We start from the raw sequence: 21,029 nt of genomic DNA, 5'->3' as shown, positions 1-21,029 counted from the left end.
CAGCTATACCAATGCCTGATCCTTAACCCACTGTGCTGGGCTGGGGATTGAACTTACATCCCAGTGCTGCAGAGACAGCACTGATCTTGTTGTGCCATAGCAAGAACTCCTAAAAGGTTTTGTTTTTTAATGATGGTCTTGTCTAAGTAGATTATACATTTCTTGAGAAAAGATTTATTTTATTTACTCTACAGTGCCATAGAAGAACTTTTACAATGCTCATATAATAAATTATTCAAATGTAGACCTTGTTGCTGTTATCATAAAGCATCAACTTCCTTATAAATACTTAATTTAGACACTTGTAGTCATCCTACAAAAATAAGGGTCGAGTTAGAATTTTCAGTTCATTGCCTTTCATGCCTACTTCAGGTCAGACAAATAAAAGAGAGAGCCTTTTGCGGGGGCGGGGGGGGGGTGGAGAAGGCTCAGCTCTTCTTCTTATCAGCTTTATACTCAGACTTCATGTGATAGCAATACGGTGTACATCCTCAAGTGTACATCCAATCCAGTCCCAGTCCAGCAAGAAAGAGATCCTTCCCAATAGTCCTGGATTCATTAACTGAACCAACACGGTTACCTGCCCATCCCTTAATGCATTACTGAACTAGGAACATTCTTTGCTGTCACTGGCCAAATATGAGTCAGATGCTTCACCTCTGGTTCACCTGTAGGAGTGGTTCCCCAGAAGAAAAAAAAAAATGGGTCACTGTCACCAAAATAGGAAATGAATACCAATGGTCAAAAAACAACACATATATACTACACCTAAAGACTCAAAAGGCCTAAGCATTGTTCTTTCCTTAAGCTTTTTAAAGTCAGTAATGCCTGGCACTCACTTTGAATCTCTTCCAATTCTGCAGGTGAAATCCTTGAATCCTTAAGCTGTTATATATTCCCTTGATGAGTGCATATCACTAAAGCAAATGCTTGAATCTCAGAGTTAACCAGCTGGAAGGGTCGGTATTTCAGCACGTCACTTTCCAGGATACTCCCACCTAGGGATTGCAGGTAGTTTCTTGTCCTACAATTCTTTCCTATTGTCAGTCGGCTTGAAATATTTATTTGCCCTCAATACCCTGGGGCCAGGGTGTCTCCTAGCTAAGATGCCTGGGAAACTACTGCAGAAGCAAGTGACAATGAATCAGCTTCAATTCATCTTCTGAGGATGATGAATAAGGACATGTATGCAGTGTAGAGTCTTGGAAGCAAAATGTATCTATTGATAGGTCTTTTGTTTTCAGCTTCTTTTCAGCTTTACCATTTCCATTCCTTTCTATACTAACAGGTTACTTTCCACAGAGGATGTTTGACCTAACTTAGGTAGCATTTTAAACATTTTGGTTCAAATTTTGCTGCAGTAAATGGGTAACTTTGGTGTAAAGAGAATGTTGACTCTATCTGTTCATCTGGAATTTGGGGTGGCTCCTCTATTTTGCTGCTTCCCTCGACCAAACAAAAAATTCTCTGTCCTAGGACCTGTTTTAAGTCAGTCATAAGACTGGCATAAAATCAAACCAAATCTAAATGAATGGCTGTTGAACTTAATCTCCCATCTTGAACCTGTGTGTGCCATGGAATAGCCTGCTTTTATTAATAAGCACAATTCAGATCAGAATTACTGCTCTGTGGTCCTGTTCATCAGAATTTCATGTTTGGAAATTGGATTTGGGTCCTGTTACTCTTAAAATTTTTAGAATGCAACTAGAGATTCTCATACTAATTGAAGTAAGTTCAAAGGAGAAAGACAGATACCATATGGTATCACTTACATGTGCAATCTAAAATGTGGCACATATGAACCTATCTACAAAACAGAAAGACTCACAGACATGGAGAACAAACTTGTGGTTGCCAAGGGAGAGGGAGGAGGGAGTGGAATGGGGAGGGAGTTTGGGGTTAGTAGATGCAAACTATTACATTTAGAATGGATGGACAATAAGGTCCTACTGTATAGCAAGGGAAACTGTGTCGAATCTCCTGGGATAGACTATGATGGAAAGAATGTTTAAAAAAGAATGTAAATATATGTATGGCTTAGTTACTTTACTGTACAGCAGAAATTGGCAAAACATTGTAAACTGACTATAATAAAAAATTAAAAGAACAAACAAAAGAATTTCTGCTGTGGGAGAAGGTGACACAGGAGAATAATTAACCATGTATTTATTTTTTTTTTTTCCTTTTAGGGCTGTACTTGTGGCATATGGAAGTTCCCAGGCTACAGGTCGAATCAGAGCTGCAGCTGCTGGCCTACACCACAGCCACAGCAATGCCAGATCTTAGCTGCATCTTCAAACTGCACCACAGCTCACCACAACACCAGATACTTAGCCCACTGGGCAAGGCCAGGGATCACATTTGCATCCTCGTGGATACTAGTTGGGTTAGTAACCTGATGAGCCACAATGGGAACTCCCATGGTATTTAAACTTTTAAAAGGGGTTACTAAACAATATGTCCTAGATAATTCCAATACCGTTCATAATGTACATAGAGAATTACAGGAAGAAACACCCAAATGTTAACCTTAAGGAATAGAATAATCGATAGTTTGATTTAATGTGTTTGATTTTCAAAATACTCCTAAATGAAAAGTATTACATCTGTCTCAGATAAATTAATTTTTAAAGAAAAAGTGGTTTATAATACCAATACACCAGAATCAAAATGTGCAACAGATACACCTAAAAAATGGAGCTAATTATAATTCTCGCTGATGAAAGCCACTGTAGATTTTTCTCTTGCTTGGCATACATCACTTGTTCTTTCTTTAAAAACAAACAAACAAACAGGTCCTGGATGCTTGCGAGTAAATGAACAATACATGCATGGCTCCTGTCTTCCTGGAACTAACTAACTAACTAACCTTCTAGTAGAGATAGAAGGATAAGGTGACAGCAAAACCAGCATGTCACAGCCGAGAACAGTTTCATGCATTCCCCATCGGGCAGTGCGCTCGGCAGTCCCACAGGTGTCCCTTGCTTCAACAGTGTTTCAATGGAACAGACCCAGGTAGACCCCTTCCTCCAGCCTCTGACCACCCTCCAAACTTTTTTCCAATCGAAACTTTCAGAGTTAGTCACTCAGCTATCCTCGGCCTCTGTGACCAGCTGACATCATTTTCGGAGCTTAACTCATTATTATAGATCAACTCTGGGCTTCCAGATGTGTCAGAATTATTCTTGCCAGGTGGAGGCCACCCTCAGCCGCCTGGTCAACCTCCATCAGGGGACCTCCCACACCTGTCTCTCTGAGCTATTTCAACCGCAACAATGTAGCTCTAGAGGGTGTGGACCACTTTTTTTTTTTTTTAATGGAGAATTGGCCAAGGAGAAGAGCAAGGGCACCAAGCACCTCTTAAAAATGCAAAACCAGCAAGGCAGCTCCATCCTCTTCCAGAAAGAAGCCATCTCAGGATGTGTAGGGTAAAACCCAGGATGCTATGGGGTTTGGCTGCCATGGTCCTGGAAGGAACCCGAACCATGCCCTTTTGGATCCACATGCCCAGGGTTCTGCCTGAGCAGACCCCCCACCTCTGTGACCTCCTGGAGAGCCACGTCCTAGAGGGGCAGGCGAAGATCGGAGACCACTTGACCAACCTCTGCAGGATGGCTGGTCCCCAGGCTGAGCTGGATGAGTATCTCTTGGAAAGGCTCACCCTCAAGCAGGACTAGGAGCCTCTGGAGCCCAGCGGCCTTTGAGGTGTCAGGCCTCTGGTGTCAGGGCTTCTGCCTAAAGCCCCTTCCTGCAGCCAGTAGGCACTTTTTAACCACCCTGGAGCCCTCTCCCCAGCCTTGGACCAAATGGAAACAAAGTTTTTTCAACAAGCAAACAAACAAACAAACAATTTCATGTATTCCCTATCAAAACACCCAACCCTCCTTTTGCAGATTCAATTCTGGCCTTGGTACATCCACTGACAATCCTGTTGGACTCTCACACTGCTGGTCAGTGCTTCATGAGCCTCATCTCCATCATCTACACAGTAGTTTTAACTTATTAGAGCAGTATTCTATATTTCGAGAATTTACTTGCTCTTATTTTATAAAAATGAAAGTGCAAATACTAGTTACAGGAAATGTAGATTTTATAAATGTAATTTACATAAGATGAAATCCTTAGGTGTGCCCAAAGCACTGCATCTCTAGCCTCAACCAGACATTCATTCATGAGACGAAGGCCAGCAAAGTGAGTAAAGGAAAGAAGAGAATCAGAGAACAAGTACAGAATCCTGGAAGTTTTCCTTATTCAAGCTAAAAATTTAGCTGTGTTTAGAGTTTTTGCTCTTCCTTTTTAGCTTTGTGGGAAAGGATTCCTCCTAAAATGAGTAAATTTATTGTTTGATTTCTAGATACATTTGCAGATGTGCTTTATGTTTGAACGTTGAGGATGGCCTTTGCTGGTTCACCATTGCCTACAGAACATATTCTAAATCATTTATTACATCAGTGATGTTAACATCCACAAGTTATAGTGATACTAAGAAAAGAAAGAACTTACAATTAACTTAGAAGTTGCTCTAGGAAGTTGCTAAATTACACATTAGTGGCAATTGGAGAATAAAACATTCATTCTGCCTTTCTTGTACAAATTTTATTTTCAGGTAGCCAAAGAGTTGTTAAGAAAGACTTTTTTGTGTAAAATATTTCCAACTAGGAGTTCCCATTGGGGTTCAGTAGAAACAAGTCCAACTAGGATCCATGAGGTTTCAGGTTCAATCCCTGGCCTTGCTCAGTGGGTTAAGGACCCCTTGTTGCTGTGAACTGTGGTATAAGTCCCAGACACAGCTAAGATCTGGTGTTGCTGTGGCTGTGGCTGGCAGCTGTGGCTCTGATTAGACCCCTAGACTGGGAACCTCCATATGCTGTGACTGCAGCCCTAAAAAGCAAAACAAAAATAAAGAAAAAAAATAAAATAAAATAAAATAAAAATTCCAACTAATAAATGTCAAAGGAATGATTTTAAAAAATCATTTTGGAAACTCAAAGAAATATCAAATTTAAATAGTAATCATCAATGGCCCCTAAGATCATTAATTAAAAAATTGATGGATAGAGTTATAATGGATGGATCAGGCCAATGACACTTGGACCCACTGATCAATTTTAACATCACCAAGAGTTAAACAACTATATATCACACACGTGCTAAGGTGGTGCAGCTGAAAAACACTATGAGGTATTTTTGCCACTCCCCAAAATATTTTCAGTTTGAGTTCAATCAGCCTATAAACATAACTATCAGTTTATGAGGAGAAGGGAGAATGAACAAGAAAGGAAAGTGTTAAATACCACCAAGAAGATGCAATCAGCTAACCCCAGAATGTGGAAAGTTCCCAGGGCAAATGACTGGATTTCCTCAACAAATTAATAGTTTAATACATTAAAAGAGTGTGTGTTTGTTTGCTTGTTTGTTTTTTGCTTTTTAGGGCCACACCCATAGCATATGGAGGTTCCCAGGCTAGGGATCGAGTCAGAGCTACAGCTGCTGGCCACAGCCACATCAGATCCGAGCCATGTCTGCAACCTACACCACAGCTCATGGCAACGCCAGATCCTTAACACCCTGAGCGAGGCCAGGGATCTAACCCGCAACCTCATGCTTCCTAGTTGGATTTATTTCCACTGTGCCACAATGGGAACTTCTAAAAGAGATTTTTAGACACCCAACAACGAAATATAGTATGTGGATCCTGATTTGACCAATCAATTATAAATAGACATTTTTGAGATGATGGGGGAAATTTGACCAAAGACTGGATATAGATGTAGGAATTATTAATTTAAAGGCTAATAATTTTGTCACTGTCATAATGATATTATGTCACGAGCATACAGTGATTGTGTTTTTGAAAACAGTCTTTTGTCTATTACAGACATATAATGAATAGTTTAAGGATGAAATTCTGTGGTCTCCAGGACTACTGTGAAAATGCTCCAGAGGGAATATTCCAGAGGGAAAGGTGGAAGTGGCAAGACCGATGAAACAAGATTAAGCAAAGGTTGATAAATGTTAAAGCTGAGGGATGTGTTGAGGTGGGAGACAGGGTATAACCCCAGTTCTCTATTTAAGGTGTGTGTGATGAATTTGCCATAATGAGAAGTTAACATTTAAATCAGTACCTGCATACATACATGTGTAAAGGCTTTAGGACAGTTTATTCCTGCATCTGACTTGTTCCCTGGGAAAGAAACTGAGTGAATGAGTCCAAAGAACCATAGCATTGGGGTTCCTGAGCCAGCTACTGCAGGTGCACTCATCTAAGTGTGTAACCCTGGGGAAAGGAGCACTTCCCTTTGTTTTTTGTGGAACCACCAAGGGGAAATACATCAATAGCTGCCACCGTGAGGGCAGGAAGCTCACTCGAAATTATTTCTTTCAGGAGGCCTGTGTATCCCTAGGCAAGCAAAGGTGCGGGAGCTGACTCTCCCTGACACCTGGGGCTGGGGTCTGAGTCGGAGGTGTAATTATCTCAGACAGGGGTATATGTTTAAGGTATAAGGACACTGTGCTCAAATCCTGTGGGCAGCAGTGGAAGTTGATGAGAGCATTGCTTTCCAAGGGTGTAACTTTGGAATGTTTCATAGGCAGCCATGACACCAGGCTCCCAGGAACTACAGCACTAGGGTGGCACCTTCCAGAGTAATCAGCCCTGGTCATAATCATGGTGATTCCTAGGTATCAGGGAGGGGGGTGGAGCCAGGAGGAGAGAAGGGGAGGTCTGGGTTCCCCAACTGACCTATTGATGTGGGGCCTGCATTGACTAACAAGAGTTAGCCCTACGGTGAGATACTGTGTGTTTGTCAGCTTGTAAAGCAGGGTTTACTCATTGCCCAGTTCCTGAACTGCATGATTGTATCATTCTATTACAAGGAAACAACTCTGACCATGATTTGGTGGTGTGACCAAGGCACTCCTCCCACTCCTTTGTCTCTTGTGTAATCCTGGGCAGGTTGCCCTTCTTTAAATTAGGATAATAATACCTTGTCTCTCTACCTCCAGGGTTGTTGTGAGGATCTTAAGAGATAGTATATGGAAATATAATTTTTGGGAACTATCAAATGCTACTCAACTATAAGGCATCATTATGACTGTAAATAACCAGGTGCTGTATATGATTTGTTAGATGCAAATCTGACAAGGGACTCATAGACATAATATATAAAGAGCCCCCATAAGTCAATAAGAAACAGACATATGAAACAGTGCTTGACTTCATTAGTCATCAGAGAGACACAAATTAAAACCGCTATGAGAGGAATTCCCATCGTGGCTCCACAGAAAAGAATCTGACTAGCATCCATGAGGACCCAGGTTTGATCCTTGGCCTCGCTCAGTGGGTTAAGGATCCGGTATTGCCATGAGCTGTGGTATCGGTCACAGACACAGCTTGGATCTGGCATGGCTATGACTGCGGTGTAGGCTGGCAGCTATAGCTCCGATTCGACCCCTAGTCTGGGAACCTCCATATGCCATGTGTGGGGCCCTAAAAAAAAAGACAAAAAATAAAATAAAATTTAAAAAAATAAATAAAACCACTATGAGAGAACACTATATGACTACTAGAAAAGCTAAAACGAAAAAGACAATATCAAGTGCAGGTAAGGATGTGGGGCAACTACAACTTTCATATGTTATTAAAAGCAGTATCAAATATATAACCAGGAGTTCCTGTTGTGGCTCAGTGGGTTAAATACTGGACGTTGCCTCTGTGAGGATGTGAGTTTGATCCCTGGCCTCACTTAGTGGGTCAAGGATATGGTGATGTTGCAAGCTGTGGCATATGTCACACATATGACTCAGATTTGCTGTTGCTATGGCCTCAGCTGCAGCTCCATTTTGACCCCTAGCCTGGGAACTTCCATATACTGCAGGTGCAACTGTAAAAAGAAGTAAAAGAGTATATACACAGGCAGACAGACAGACACACACACACACAAAGTTTGAGACCTGAAAAGGAGTGGGTAACCTCGCTAATAAAAAGGAAAAAAAAAAATTCTGGGGAGCTCTTTGGCAATGTCTACTAAAGCAGAACACATTCATACCTAATGACCTATAGAGTCCACCTCTGGGTAATACCTAGACACCTAAATCTTCATTAAGGGGTTTAGATCTGGGGTCACAAATTCAAACACACACACAGAGAGGTTAGGTAAGTAATATCATTTACCAGCCAGATAAAAAAGGATCTATTTGCTGCCACATGCATGGACCTAGAGATTCTCATACTAAGCAAAATCCGTCAGAAAGAGAAAGACAAATGCCATTTATCACTTATATGTGGAATCTAAAATAGGACACAGATGGAGTTCCTGCTGTGGTGCAACAGGATCAGTGGTGTCTTGGGAACGCTGGGACACAGGTTCAATCCCCTGCCTGGCACGGTGGGTTAAAGATCCAACATTGCTGCAGCTGTAGCTTAGGTCAAAACTGCAACTTGGATCTGATCCCTGGCCCAGGGCAGCCAAAAAAGAAAAAAAAAAAAAAAAGGACACGAACTTATCTATGAAACAGAAACAGACTCACAAAAAATATAGAGAATAGACCTGTGGTTGCCATGGGGTAGGGGATGAGGACTAAATTGGGAATTTGGGATTAGCAGATGTAAACTATTATATATTGAATAGATAAACAATGAAGTCCTACTGTATAGCACAAGCAACAATATTCAATATCCTATGATAAACCATCATGGAAAAAATATGAAAAATAATATTGTAAAAAATTACTGGCCAGAAGGGCACTCTCAGTGGAAATGATTTAAATGGACACCCTTTGGCAGAGCTGTCCTTCACCCTTCTGTTTGCTTTCCTCTGGAAGCAGCCCCTGCATGCCAAGATCTCAAAGTTCCACCTCTTCTCTCTCTCAAGTGATTGATTGCCCTTGGGTGGACACCTCACTCATGCCAGGCACCGTGGGTTCACTAGGGGCTCTGCCCAGACCCCCTTGCCTGGGCAGTGTACCTCCACCAGCTGCTGTGAGTGCTGGCTGCTAACAGCTCACAGCTGCCCCTGCTCTTGAATAGCCTTTTCCTAGAATGCTTGAGAAATTATGCCCACCCCCCCCACAAGGCAAGCCACTGTCCATAACTGATGGATATGGGGGTCCAAAAGGTAGGCTCCCTTGTGTCAGGTGGGATAGCTGTAGTACCCTGCATTCTTTAGATTCCACAGTGGGATCAGGCTGAGGCTAGACTTGCAGCTCTATATCCTGCTCCATCCTATGTCCCTGCCTATTAAGTTTCTCCTGAGCACTTCCCCAGTGAATCATTTGCACCAGTATCCCTCTGCTTCTACGGAACCTGAGGTAAGTCACAGGGCCCTTAAGACCCATTTTCCTTAAAGAGCCGAAAGCCCAGACACACTCAAACAGTCACATCAATGTCACAACCACCAAGTGCTGGAGCTCAGTGTCTTCCCTCCCTGAGATGGGGTTCAGCCTCCCTCTGATTTCATAAAAGCTCCAGGGGCTTTCCAGTAATCCCCTTTTTTGTTCAAGTCAGCCAAAGTCCATTTCTCTTCCCTGAAACCAACATAACCTTAACTAATTGGATGGGGAATCCAGGCCTGACTTAACATGGCTTTGGAGATCCACCCAATGCTTTGAGGAACAATGTCAGTGAGAATCCCGAGAGGAAAATTAATTGATTACCCTTCCTATTCCCATGGCTTCAGTCACTAGAAGTGCTGCTAGGAATGCTCCCTATCCTTTAATCCTCCAGGAATTTGCATTGCTGAGGAGTTAATTTGTTACCCGGGGCTCTGTTTCCCTGAGACCTCCTTGACTCCCAAGAGGCAGATGGAGCTAAATTCCTTCCACTGGTCGTCATCGTCTTGCATTTCTCTTTGTTTCTAGTCCTGTCCAGGATGCCTCTAGCATCTCTCTGAGGCTTCTTATCCCTCAAGTGCACTTTTCCACATTCTCTTGTCCTCCCTATGTGTGCATATGTATGTGGTGTGTTTGTACACATGCTCAGAAAGCAAACAGAGGCCATGAAGAAATCTCTGGAGAGTGGCCAGGTTTCAAATCACTCAGCCATGAAAGGGTGACACAATGCAAGCCTGATTAGTTCCACTCAGCATCATTCACTGATTCATCACAAAATTGATCCTTCTGACTCTCCTCTCTCAATGGTCAAAGGCAGCTTTTGTCTGAGCCAGGCATTGTGCCTCTATAGCCATTTTATGTAGTTGAGCCCAAGACAAGGGTCTACCCTAGCCAAATGTGGAAAGAGCTGGAAAATATTTTAAGATATTAACTTACAGTCTGTTTCCCAGTGGGGGTCTCCTCCTCTCCCCTTCCTTCACTTAAGCAGACTGTCACATGGTCTGAGGGGAGCCACGCTGCAGGGTGAAGGGTGAAAAGTTGACACATCATTTCTGGCTTGTTCCTAGTGATTGGTTCGTTCTGTAGACTGATGGTCCTCTGGTCTTAAAGCTCTCACATGAGGTTTGTTTGGTCCACACATTCTTTTTTTTTTTTTTTTTTTCGCTGTACTCAAAGCATGTGGAAGTTCCTGTGCCAGGGATCAAACCTGCAACACAGCAGTGACCGAAGCCACTGCAGTGACAACACTGGATCCTTAATCCACTGAACCACAAGAAAACTCCCACCGTTCTTTTTAAAAGTCTGATTATGGGGGGTTCCCATAGTGGCTCAGTGGGTTAAGAACTCAACATAGTGTCTATGAAGATGTAGGTTCAATCCCTGGCCTCGCTCAGTGGGTTAAGGATCTGGTGTTGCTGTAAGCTGAAGCCTAGGTCACACATGTGGTTTAAATCCTGTATTGCCATGGCTGTGGCATAGACCAGCAGCTATAGCTCCACTTCGACCATAGCCTGTGAACTTCCACAGGTGCAGCCTTAAAAAAAAAAAGCAAAAGTCTGATTTTGGCTACACAGGGCTCAGCTGTCCAGTGTACCTCAGTCCCCAACACTCCCTACTGTCTGTCACCATCGACATTTTCTGCCTGGCCTCTTTCTGTGTACACTTGAATCTGTGACCACAACCTCAAAACCATTAAAGAAGATTATGCTCAGTGCCCTATATGCAAACATACTCCTGAGGAAGAAACAAGAGGATTAAGAGAGGAAATTTCCCCCTCAGGAGAGCGACAGCCACAATGTAAGGCCCAGTGATGGCTATGACCATGATTCTACAGCACACAATTTAAATAACCACCTGAGGCATGGCTAATGGGTGAGAGGCCACTGTGGAGGAAGACAGCAATATTGGTCTAAGGTCAGAAGGAAGGGAGGGGCCAGGGTGTGTGTGCTGTGGTCTAGTGTCTAATGTGCTCTCCATTCCCCTTCTCCTCCTTTTTGATGGAGCACCTTGATTACCTGTTGGAAACTGTCCCAACCCATGGTAGAGAGTCTGGGAGAGGATGTCCATTAAAGTGCTGTGGCCAAGGAGTATGTGTGACCAAGTGACCCAAACCAGGCTACCCACACTCTTTCCTCCAAGAATTTGGACCTTGAGCACAGGAACAGACGGGGAGAAAATCTGTCCTCCCTTGAAGGAACTGCCCATTAACTCCTGCTATCTAGACTCCTCAGGCACCCTAACTCTTCCTCTTCCTGGGGCCTATTTTGGGTCAGATTCTATAAATTCTGGGACCTTTCCCTTTCATTCCAATAAGGTGTCTTTAGGGTCAGTCCTGTTGCTGGCAACCTGAGAACTCTGCCTTGTACAAGAGGTATCCTGGAAAATATAGGATGTGAGCTGACGAGAATAGCTTATTCCAGGTGAGGAGCATGCTCTCAGGGAAGCCTCTAGAGATCGCTGCTCCGCCTGGCTCAAGGGGAAATGTCAAGGGAGGAAGTGTGCGAAATGGGGGGCGGGAAGGGCTAGAATGGGAGAGTCTTTTCCTATTTGTCTTCAGGGTATGGCCTTTCCCTAGAGCAGAGGTTCCTGTGATGTTGTTGTACACACTGCTGGGCTGTAATCAGCGAGCAAACGAGTTAGATCCAGTCCGCAGAGGACTGGGCAGGATGCATTAGAAACTGGGGATGCTTTGGAGTTTCCTTTGTGGCTCAGCAGGTCAAGAACCCAACACAGTGTTTGTGAGGATGTGGGTTTGATCCCTGGCCTTGTGCGTCAGGTTAAGGATCCAGCATTGCTGCAAGCTGTGGCATAAGTCGCAGATGGGGCTCGGATCCAGGGTTGCCATGGCTGTGGTTCCCTAGCCTGGGAACTTCCATATCCTGCAGTTGTGGCCATAAAAAGAAAAAAGAAAAAGAAGAAAAGAAATTGGGGACGCACCAAGGAAGTGGGTTCAGTAGGAAGTCTCATCCACCAGGTGAGCTGAGGCAGCAAAGTGTTGGGAGCCAAGACTGAAGAGAAATAAGAGCAATGGAGGAGGAGAGAATATGAGAGGACAGTGACTGTCTGCAAAGAATAGAGTGGACCCTTGAGTCAGTCTGCCTGGGTTTGAATCATGGCCCCATCGCTGACTTCGTGTGATCAGTTTTTTCCTGTTTCAATATTCCCTACCTCAGTTTAATTTAGTGGCTGGCAAAAACCAAGCAGTCAAAAAAGGATGACTAGTGTCATTATTTTAATCAATAAAATGTTATTCTACTCATCCAAATTGCTAATTATCAGTTATTATGATTACCCTTTAATCTTCAGATTCAAAGCCACAGACCATGCCTGCAACCCAGCCACACACAAAACACACAATTATATTTCAGAAATACCCCTGGGGCCCAGCCTGAAATTACAGACTAATAAACCTGAGACAAGGTCAAAAAGATACCATAAAAGAAAAGATCCAGCAGGCATAAATTTGTACCATTTTGTTCAAAGGGAAATGGTTTGAGAGATAGAGCTATGGGATGGACAGGGATGCAGGTACTTGGCAGGGTTAGGACAGTAACCTAAGATTACTTCCTGTTCTGATAAGATTCTTGGAAACTAGATACAGATACAGCCCCTGCTATTTGAACTGGAGCATGATGGTCCATGATGTACCCTGTGAGCCTGCGAAACAGGACCTAAAAATGTAACTGTATTATTAAAACAGTTCCATTTATCACTCTTCAAGAAGATGGAGTGATGGAGTAAGTGCTGGCCTGGGAGGTAGAAGTCCTGGAGGCCCCAGAGGGTCTATGAAGATTTCTGGGAAGGAATTCACTCAATATAGTAGCTCCTGACCATGACAGGCCCCTCCAGGTAGAGGGGGGCCATTAGGACACACCTCAGGATGTGTCTAGAATCATCCTAAGAGATGTTTGGATTATATCAGTAAACAAGGCACAAAGATCCTTTTCTCTGTGGAATTTACATTCTAGTGGGAAAGAGAGAGCATAAACAACAAATAAGTATATATAGTATAGTATTATTCGGAGATAATAAGGGCTACCAAAAACAAAGAAAGAAAAAAAAGGCATCAGGATGGGAAGAAGTGTTGTAATTTTAAATGGAGCGGCCAGGGAAGATCTCTCTGAGAAGGTGATTTTGAGCAAAGACTGGAAGGTTAGAGACGGACCCATGGGCTCTCGGGACAAAGAGGAGTCCAGGCAGATGGAAGAACCAGCACAAAGGCCCTGAGGCAGAAGCATTCTGAATGTGTGCAAGGAACGGCAAGGAAGACTGTGGCTGCGGCAGAGAGATACAGGATGCAGATCACAAAGGGCCTGCAGGGCCGCTGTAAGAACGTTTACTCAGAGAAATAGTCAACTGTGGGAGGATCCCAAGTGAAGGAATAATATGATCTGACTCATGTTTTAAAAGATAACTCTAGCTGCTGTACTGGGAGTAGATGGTAGGGACCAAGGGCAAAAACACCTGGGCCCATTAATATGAACAAGTCAAGGAGAGGGCCAGAAACCAGCAGAAGAGGCAGAGAGGAGAAAAACCAGAGTCTGTTTTCCTAGAAGCCACCACAAGACTTTTTTTTTTTTTTTTTAAGGGCTTTACCTGCGGCATGTGGGAGTTCCCAAGCTAGGGGTTGAATCGGAGCTACAGCTGCCAGCCTATACCACAGCTCATGGGAATGCCGGATCCCGGACCTACTGAGCAGGGCCAGGGATCGAGCCTACATTCTCATGGATATTAGTCGGTTTCATTTTTGCTGCGCTACAACGGGAACTTTTGTTTTTTGTTTTTTAAATTGAACTGTAGTTAATATACAGTTCAGTGTTAGTTTTAGGTATACAGCAAAGTGATTCAGTTACGTACATATAACTGAATACATATATACATATATGTATGTATGTGTATGTATATTCTTTTCCAATTTTCCGGTTTAGGATATAGATATTGAATATAGTTCCCTGTGCTATATAGTAAGTCCTCGTTGTTTATATCTTTATTTATTTATTTATTTATTTATCTTTTCCCTTTTCTAGGGCTGCTCCCACAGCATATGGAGGTTCCCAGGCTAGGGGTCTAATTGGAGCTGTAGCTGCCGGCCTACACCACAGCCACAGCAATGTGGGATCCGAGCCTCATCTGCAACCTACACCATAGCTCATGGCAATGCCACATCCTTAACCCACTGAGCAAGGCCAGGGATTGAACCTGAAACTTCATGGTTCCTAGTCGGATTTGTTAACCACTGAGCCACAACAGGAGCTCCTATATCTATTTTATATATAGCAGTATGTATCTGTTAATCCCAAACTCCTAATTTTTCCCTCCCCCACCCTTTCCTGTAAGTTTGCTTTTTCTGTGAATCTATTTTTGTTTTGTAAATAAGTTTATTTGTATCATTTTTTAGGAGTCTATATATAAGTGATATCACATATTTGTCTTTCTCTGACTTCACTTAGTGTGATCATCTCTAGGTCCATCCATGTTGCTGCAAATGACAATATTTTATTATTTTCTATGACTAATATTCCATTGTATATATGTACCACATCTTCTTTGTCCACTCCTCTGCCAGTGAACACTTTGGTTGCTTCCATGTCTTGACTATTGTGAATAGTGTTGCTATGAACTTTGGGGGGCAAGAAAGGAGAAAGTGGGTCCGACTTAGCTCTCTTCCAAGATTGCAACTGCAGTAAATGTTCCAAAAAAGCAAATCAAATTATATCATTAGGCTTAAAAACCTTAAGTGATTTCCCACTGACTTTAGGAAAAGTCCAAGGCAATTGTCAGGGCTTATAACACTCTTTTTTTTTTTTTTTTGTCTTTTTGCTATTTCTTTGGGCCGCTCCCGCGGCATATGGAGGTTCCCAGGCTAGGGGTCCAATCGGAGCTGTAGCCACAGGCCTACGCCAGAGCCACAGCAACACAGGATCCGAGCCGTGTCTGCAACCTACACCACAGCTCACAGCAACGCCAGACCCTTAACCCACTGAGCAGGGGCAGGGACCAAACCCTCAACCTCATGGTTCCTAGTCGGATTCATTAACCACTGCGCCACGACGGGAACTCCAGGGCCTATAACACTTTCATGGGCTGACCTCTGCCTTTCCCTGCTGAAGCATTTGCTGCTCCCCAAATACAGGGCATTCTTTCTTCACATTGACTCTTTACACGCTTCATCAGTGTCAGAATGTAAGGGGTGTGTTTACCCTGATTTAGTGTAAACAATGATCAGGGTTTCCCTTTTTTTTACCTCCAAGATTCCCATCTTTTCCAATAGTAAAAGATATAATTTAGGGAAACTGTTTTGACTTTGAAGGTTTGTGTGTCATAATTCTACAAGGGCTTATAATGGTATACACAACACCTTCTACAGTGTCTGAAGATCTGAATCAAATCTGTGGAAACAGTCAGAATTTTCTCTTGTCACCTTTGGGGTAAATTCTCTGATGCTGCCATCTTGTGGCCACTTAGAATAATAACAACTAGAGTGTTGCCTTGGGTAGAAACACTCTCCCAAAGTATCCTCCTATGTCCCAGACAATGGCTCTCTGCATCCTGGTTGAATATTTGCCATTCAGAGTGCTAATTTGCAAAGCAGTCTATACCTTGTAAGGCTTTCTTAGAAAGTTATTTCTTATACTGATCCAAATTCTAATTTTTTAGTCTTAAGTTTTTAAACATTTCCACACATTTTTTTCCCCCTAGACTAAGTATTTCAGCTCCTTCATCTTTCTTTATGTGATGTGATTTCCAGAGCCCTCATCATCTTGTACTTCTCGCTCAGGTCAGGTTGCCTAGCAACACAGTCTGAGACAGGGATTCTAGTACAAGGCGTTTCCTGAGGGAATGTCCTCAGGGCGCACCTGTAGGGGCTTGAAGTGGGATGGAGCAGGGGGACAGAGTGGAGTAGGGATGTGGTCTCAGCTGAACATGAGCCTCATGGGTTCCCATTGTGGCACAGCAGAAGCAAATCCCACTAGGAACCATGAGGTTGCAGGTTTGATCCCTGACCTCACTCAGTGGGTTAAGGATCTGCCATTGCTGTGGCTGTGGTGTAGACCAGTGGCTACAGCTCTGATTTGACCCCTAACCTTGTAATGCTTTCTTGAAAGCCCTAACCTGGGAACCTCCATATGCCACAGGTGTGGCCCTAAAAAAAAAAGAAAGAAAGAAAAAGAAAAAGATTTTGAAAGATGAGCCTCAGGCTGATCCAAAGGGCAGCTCTGAAGCAGAAATGGCACCACAAAGTTATCCTGCCTTGAGATATGCAATTCAGCTTTTTGTACTCAGTGTTACTCAGCCCTGGGGTCCGGGGGTGTGGGGGATTCAGAGTGACCTTCCTGAGTGAGGTGGTTCCTGTTTAGGCAATGGAGTTCTCAGGAACAGGGTACAGCTGTGAGTTGTTAGGATCCAACAGAGTGTATGGTGAATGAATGCCCAGGAAGGGATCAGTATGCCTCCTGCTAAGATCCCATCTCAGTCATGAGGCCTAGGCTAGGCTCCACATACTCCAGGTGTGATCTGATGTGGAGAATTCAAGGGGATCATTAAACCCCATTCTTCTTAGCTCAGGATTAACAGTCTAGTCTCATGTTGGGACTGTGATAACCTAAACTCCAAGGGTTTCACGTAAAATTGGTCCTAGCATCTTCTGTCAGTGCTCATGGCATGGTAATAACAAAAGCAAAAGCACTTTTATGACTTGAAAATGTCATGCTGCTGTTTTTGTTTGTTTGTTTGCTTGCTTTTTAGGGCCACACCTACAGCATATGGAAGTTCCCAGGCCATGGGTCCAACTGGAGCTACAGCTGCTGGCCTATGCCACAGTCACAGCAATGCGGGATCTGAGCTGCATCTGGGACCTACACCACAGCTCATGGCAATACCAGATCTTAATCCACTGAGCAAGGCCAGGGGTTGAACCTGCATCCTCATGGATACTAGTCCGATTCATTTCTGCTGAGCCATGACAGGAACTCCTCATGCTGTTGTTTTGACCTCACATTCTAAACAACAGATTCTCTTTGAGTCTAGCTTTGTTGTTTAACCCAGCACTCTGCTGATACCTGCAGACTTGGTAAATATATGTCTTTGGTTACTTTCAACTTTCTTGTCTGTTCTTGACACCTAAGAGCTGATCATCTCTTAATATCTGGCTGTCTGAGATCTGGCTCATGGTCCCTGCCTGAGATATTTGTTCTGTTGCTGCCACCCATTCAGCATCCTCTTTTACTTAGGTTAAAAATGACTAGGAGCAGGTCCAGGGATCCAGATGGCAGAGGAAGAGGACATGGAGGTTACCTTCTCCCACAAATACATAAAAAATTTGTCTACATGCAGAATGATTCTCACAGAATATCTATTGAACAGTGGCAGGACACCTCATATTTCCAAAAGGGCAAGAAAATCTCCATGTAAATGAGTAGGACCAAAGAAAAAAGGGAGAGAGGGAAAGGAATTAGGGTGGGACCAGTGCCTTTGGGTGGGAGCCATGAAAGGTTTCTGTACACTGACAAGTCCCCTCATAGGTGGGGAGACCACCTAGGACTAAGGGGGAGCTTCAGAGCCTTGGAGGAGAGCGCAGCAACTAGTTTGTGGAAGGCAAAGCAGAAAGAGATATGTATCAATGGTCAGTGCCACTGCCTGGCATGCCCTAGCCTGAGATGCTCATCCACTGGGGCAGACTGAGGCTGGGTACTGAGGCTTGGGCTTCAGGGGTCAGACCCAGGGAGAGGACTGGGGTTGGCTGTGTGGAGATAATCTGAGGGGGCTAGGATGTGGTGCGCCACAAGTGAGGGAGTATGGGAAGAAGCCTGGGCCCACAAGAGAGGCAAGAGGCCATTGCTGTGTGTGTGTGTGTGTGTGTGTGTGTGTGAGAGAGAGAGAGAGAGAGAGAGAGAGAGAGAGAGAGAGAGAGAGAGAGAGAGAGAGAGAGAGAGAGAGAGGGGCAGTATGGAACTGCCTATAGGAGCTTCCATTTCTGTGTGTGGGCTCTCAGGCAGCAGGGCACTGATTACATGAGCTCCAGAGGTGGGCACAAGCTGCCACTGCCGTCTTGGACCTCAGAGGCAGGTATGGACTATTACCTCTGCTGAGGTCTCACAGTGGGTGACAGTCACTGCCCCACCTTCCCGGGGCATGCATGGCCTGCTGCCACTGCCAAGAGACCCATGAATGGGCAGTAACAGCTGCCCCTACCTTCCTGGGAATGTGCACAAGCCACATGCCTGCACGCCCCCTAATAAGGCGATAATGGCCAGCACATGTTGAGGAAAGAGAAGGCAAGCATCCAAACTAAAAGCAGCCCTCATGACCCCCCAAATTAAACTGACACAAGATATGCACATAAACAGACCTCCAAGACTTTAATAGATGATTGTTTCTCCTAAACTCACAGAGTAAGAGAAAAATAAGCAAAATGAAGACGCACAGGAACTATTCCCAAGGGAATTCCCCTGAAAGAACAAAAAAACGAAACAGACCTCTTCAGTCTAACAGACACTGAGTTCAAAAAGAAGGTAATGAAAATACTGAAGGAATTAAGAAATGCTATTGACAGAAATGCAGATTTCTGTAAAAAGAAACGAGAGGAGTTCCCATAGTGGCTCAGTGGTTAACGAATCTGACTATCACCCATGAAGACGCAGGTTTAATCCCTGGCCTCACTCAGTGGGTGAAGGACCTGGCGTTGCCATGAGCTGTGGTGTAGATAGCAGCCATGGCTCAGATCCTGTGTTGCTGTGGCTATGGTGTAGGCTGGCAGCTACAGCTCCGATTTGCCCCCTAGCCTGGGAACCTCCATATGCCATGGGCGCAGCCTTAAAAAGCCAAAAAAAAAAAAAAAAAGAAAGAAAGAAAGCTAAGATAAGAAAAGAAATGATAAGGAGGAGCCAAGAAAAATTAGAAAAATTCATTTGCAGAGAGAAAAATCTCAGTTAAAGTATTAAACAGTAGAATGAATAATGCAGGGGAACGAATAAGTGACTTATAATATAGAAAAATGGAAATCACCCAATCAGGGCAGCAGACAGGAAACCAAATGAAAAAAAGAAGAAAGCAATATAAGAGATCTATGGGATCATATAAAGCATGCCAATCTATGCATAATAGGGATTCCAGAAGGTGATGAAAAAGAAAGGAGGATTGAAAATATATTTGAAAAAGTTATCGCTAAATACCCCCCAAACCTGAAGAAGGAAGTAGGTATTCAGATACAGGAAGCACAGAGGATTCCCAACAAGATGAACCCAAACAGACTTACATCAAAACATTGTATAATAAAAATGGCAAGGAGTTCCCGTTGTGGCTCAGCAGTAATGAACCTGAACAGGATCCATGAGGATGCAGGTTTGATCCCTGGCCCTGTTTAGTGGGTTATGATCTGGCTTTGGCACAAGCTGCAATGTAGGTTACACATGTGGCTTGGATCTGGTGTTTCTGTGGCTATGGCATAGGCTGGCAGCTGTGGCTCTGATTCAACCCTTAGCCTGGGAAATTCCATGTGCCACAGGTGCAGTCATTAAAAAAAAAAGATCACATAATGTAATAAAAATGGCAAAAATTATTCTAAAGGCAGCAAGAGGAAAAACAAAGAGTTAATTACAAGGGAAACCCTCCTCCCCCCATAAGGCTATCAGCTAATATCTCTACAGAAATGCTGCAGGCCAGAGGGGAATAGCAAAATATATTCAAAGTCTTGAAACAGAAAAATCTTCAACCTAGACTTCTCCACACAGCAAGATTATCATTTAGGATAGGAGGAGAAATAAATAATTTCTCAGTCAAGCAAAAACTAAAAGAATACAACAATGCTAAACCTATCCTAAAAGAAATAATGAAAGGTCTTCTCTAGATAGAAAAGAAGCAAGAAGATACGGGAAGGAGGAAATCATAATTGGAAAGTCAATCACTTAAATTAGCCAGTATACGGATCAAAAACAAACAACAAACAAACCAAAAAAAAACCTATCTGTGAAAGTATTGATAAACACAAGGAAGTGCAAAAGGATAAACATAAAGATGTAAAAGAGGCCGTAAAGTTCATGAAGTGTGGTAAAGGAGAGGAAGAAAATGTATTATTTTTCCCCCCGGAATATGTTTAAGCCTGCATGACTATCGGTCTAAAGTAAGCAGATAGAGGAAGGGGTTAATAGACGTGAAAGGGCAAACACAAGTCAAAAACATAAAACAGATTCACAAAAACCAAAAAGAAGAGAACAAAAGCATAAAAGAAAAGGAAGACTTCAAACCACAAAAAGAAAAAGGAACAAAGACAAAACACAGAATCAACTGAAAAACAAGGTTTAAAATGGCAATAAATACATATGTATCAGAGTTCCCATTGTGGCACAGGAGAAATGAATCTGACTAGGAACCACGAGGTTGCGGGTTCAATCCCTGGCCTTGCTCAGTGGGTTAAGGATCCGGTATTGCAGTGAGCTGTGGTGTAGGTTGCAGACGAGGCTCAGATATGACGTTGCTGTGACTGTGGCATAGGCCAGTGCCTACAGCTCTGAATTGACCCCTAGCCTGAAAACCTCCAAATGCCATGGGTGTGGCTCTAAAAAGACAAAAAAGAAAAAAAGAATGAAATGATGTCATTTGTAGCAACATGAATGCAACTAGAGATGATCACACTAAGTCAGGAAGACAAATACCATATGATATAACTTATTTGTGGAATCTAAAATATGGTATAAATGAAC

The 21,029-nt window shown here is 43.3% G+C and overlaps 1 long non-coding RNA gene and 1 pseudogene across 1 annotated transcript in view; both read left to right on the top strand.

Annotated features, from left to right (window-relative positions):
• LOC125121703 (uncharacterized) overlaps positions 1-21,029 on the top strand; it is a 57,147-nt gene that overhangs the window by 9,690 nt on the left and 26,428 nt on the right. The window lies entirely within an intron of this gene.
• LOC125121687 (ferritin light chain-like) lies at positions 2,521-4,147 on the top strand (annotated as a pseudogene).

The sequence above is a fragment of the Phacochoerus africanus genome, chromosome 1 (assembly GCF_016906955.1).
Source record: "Phacochoerus africanus isolate WHEZ1 chromosome 1, ROS_Pafr_v1, whole genome shotgun sequence".
Taxonomy (NCBI): domain Eukaryota; kingdom Metazoa; phylum Chordata; class Mammalia; order Artiodactyla; family Suidae; genus Phacochoerus; species Phacochoerus africanus.
Note: the sequence above shows the minus strand (reverse complement) of the source record. Positions and strands in the feature narration are given on the sequence as shown.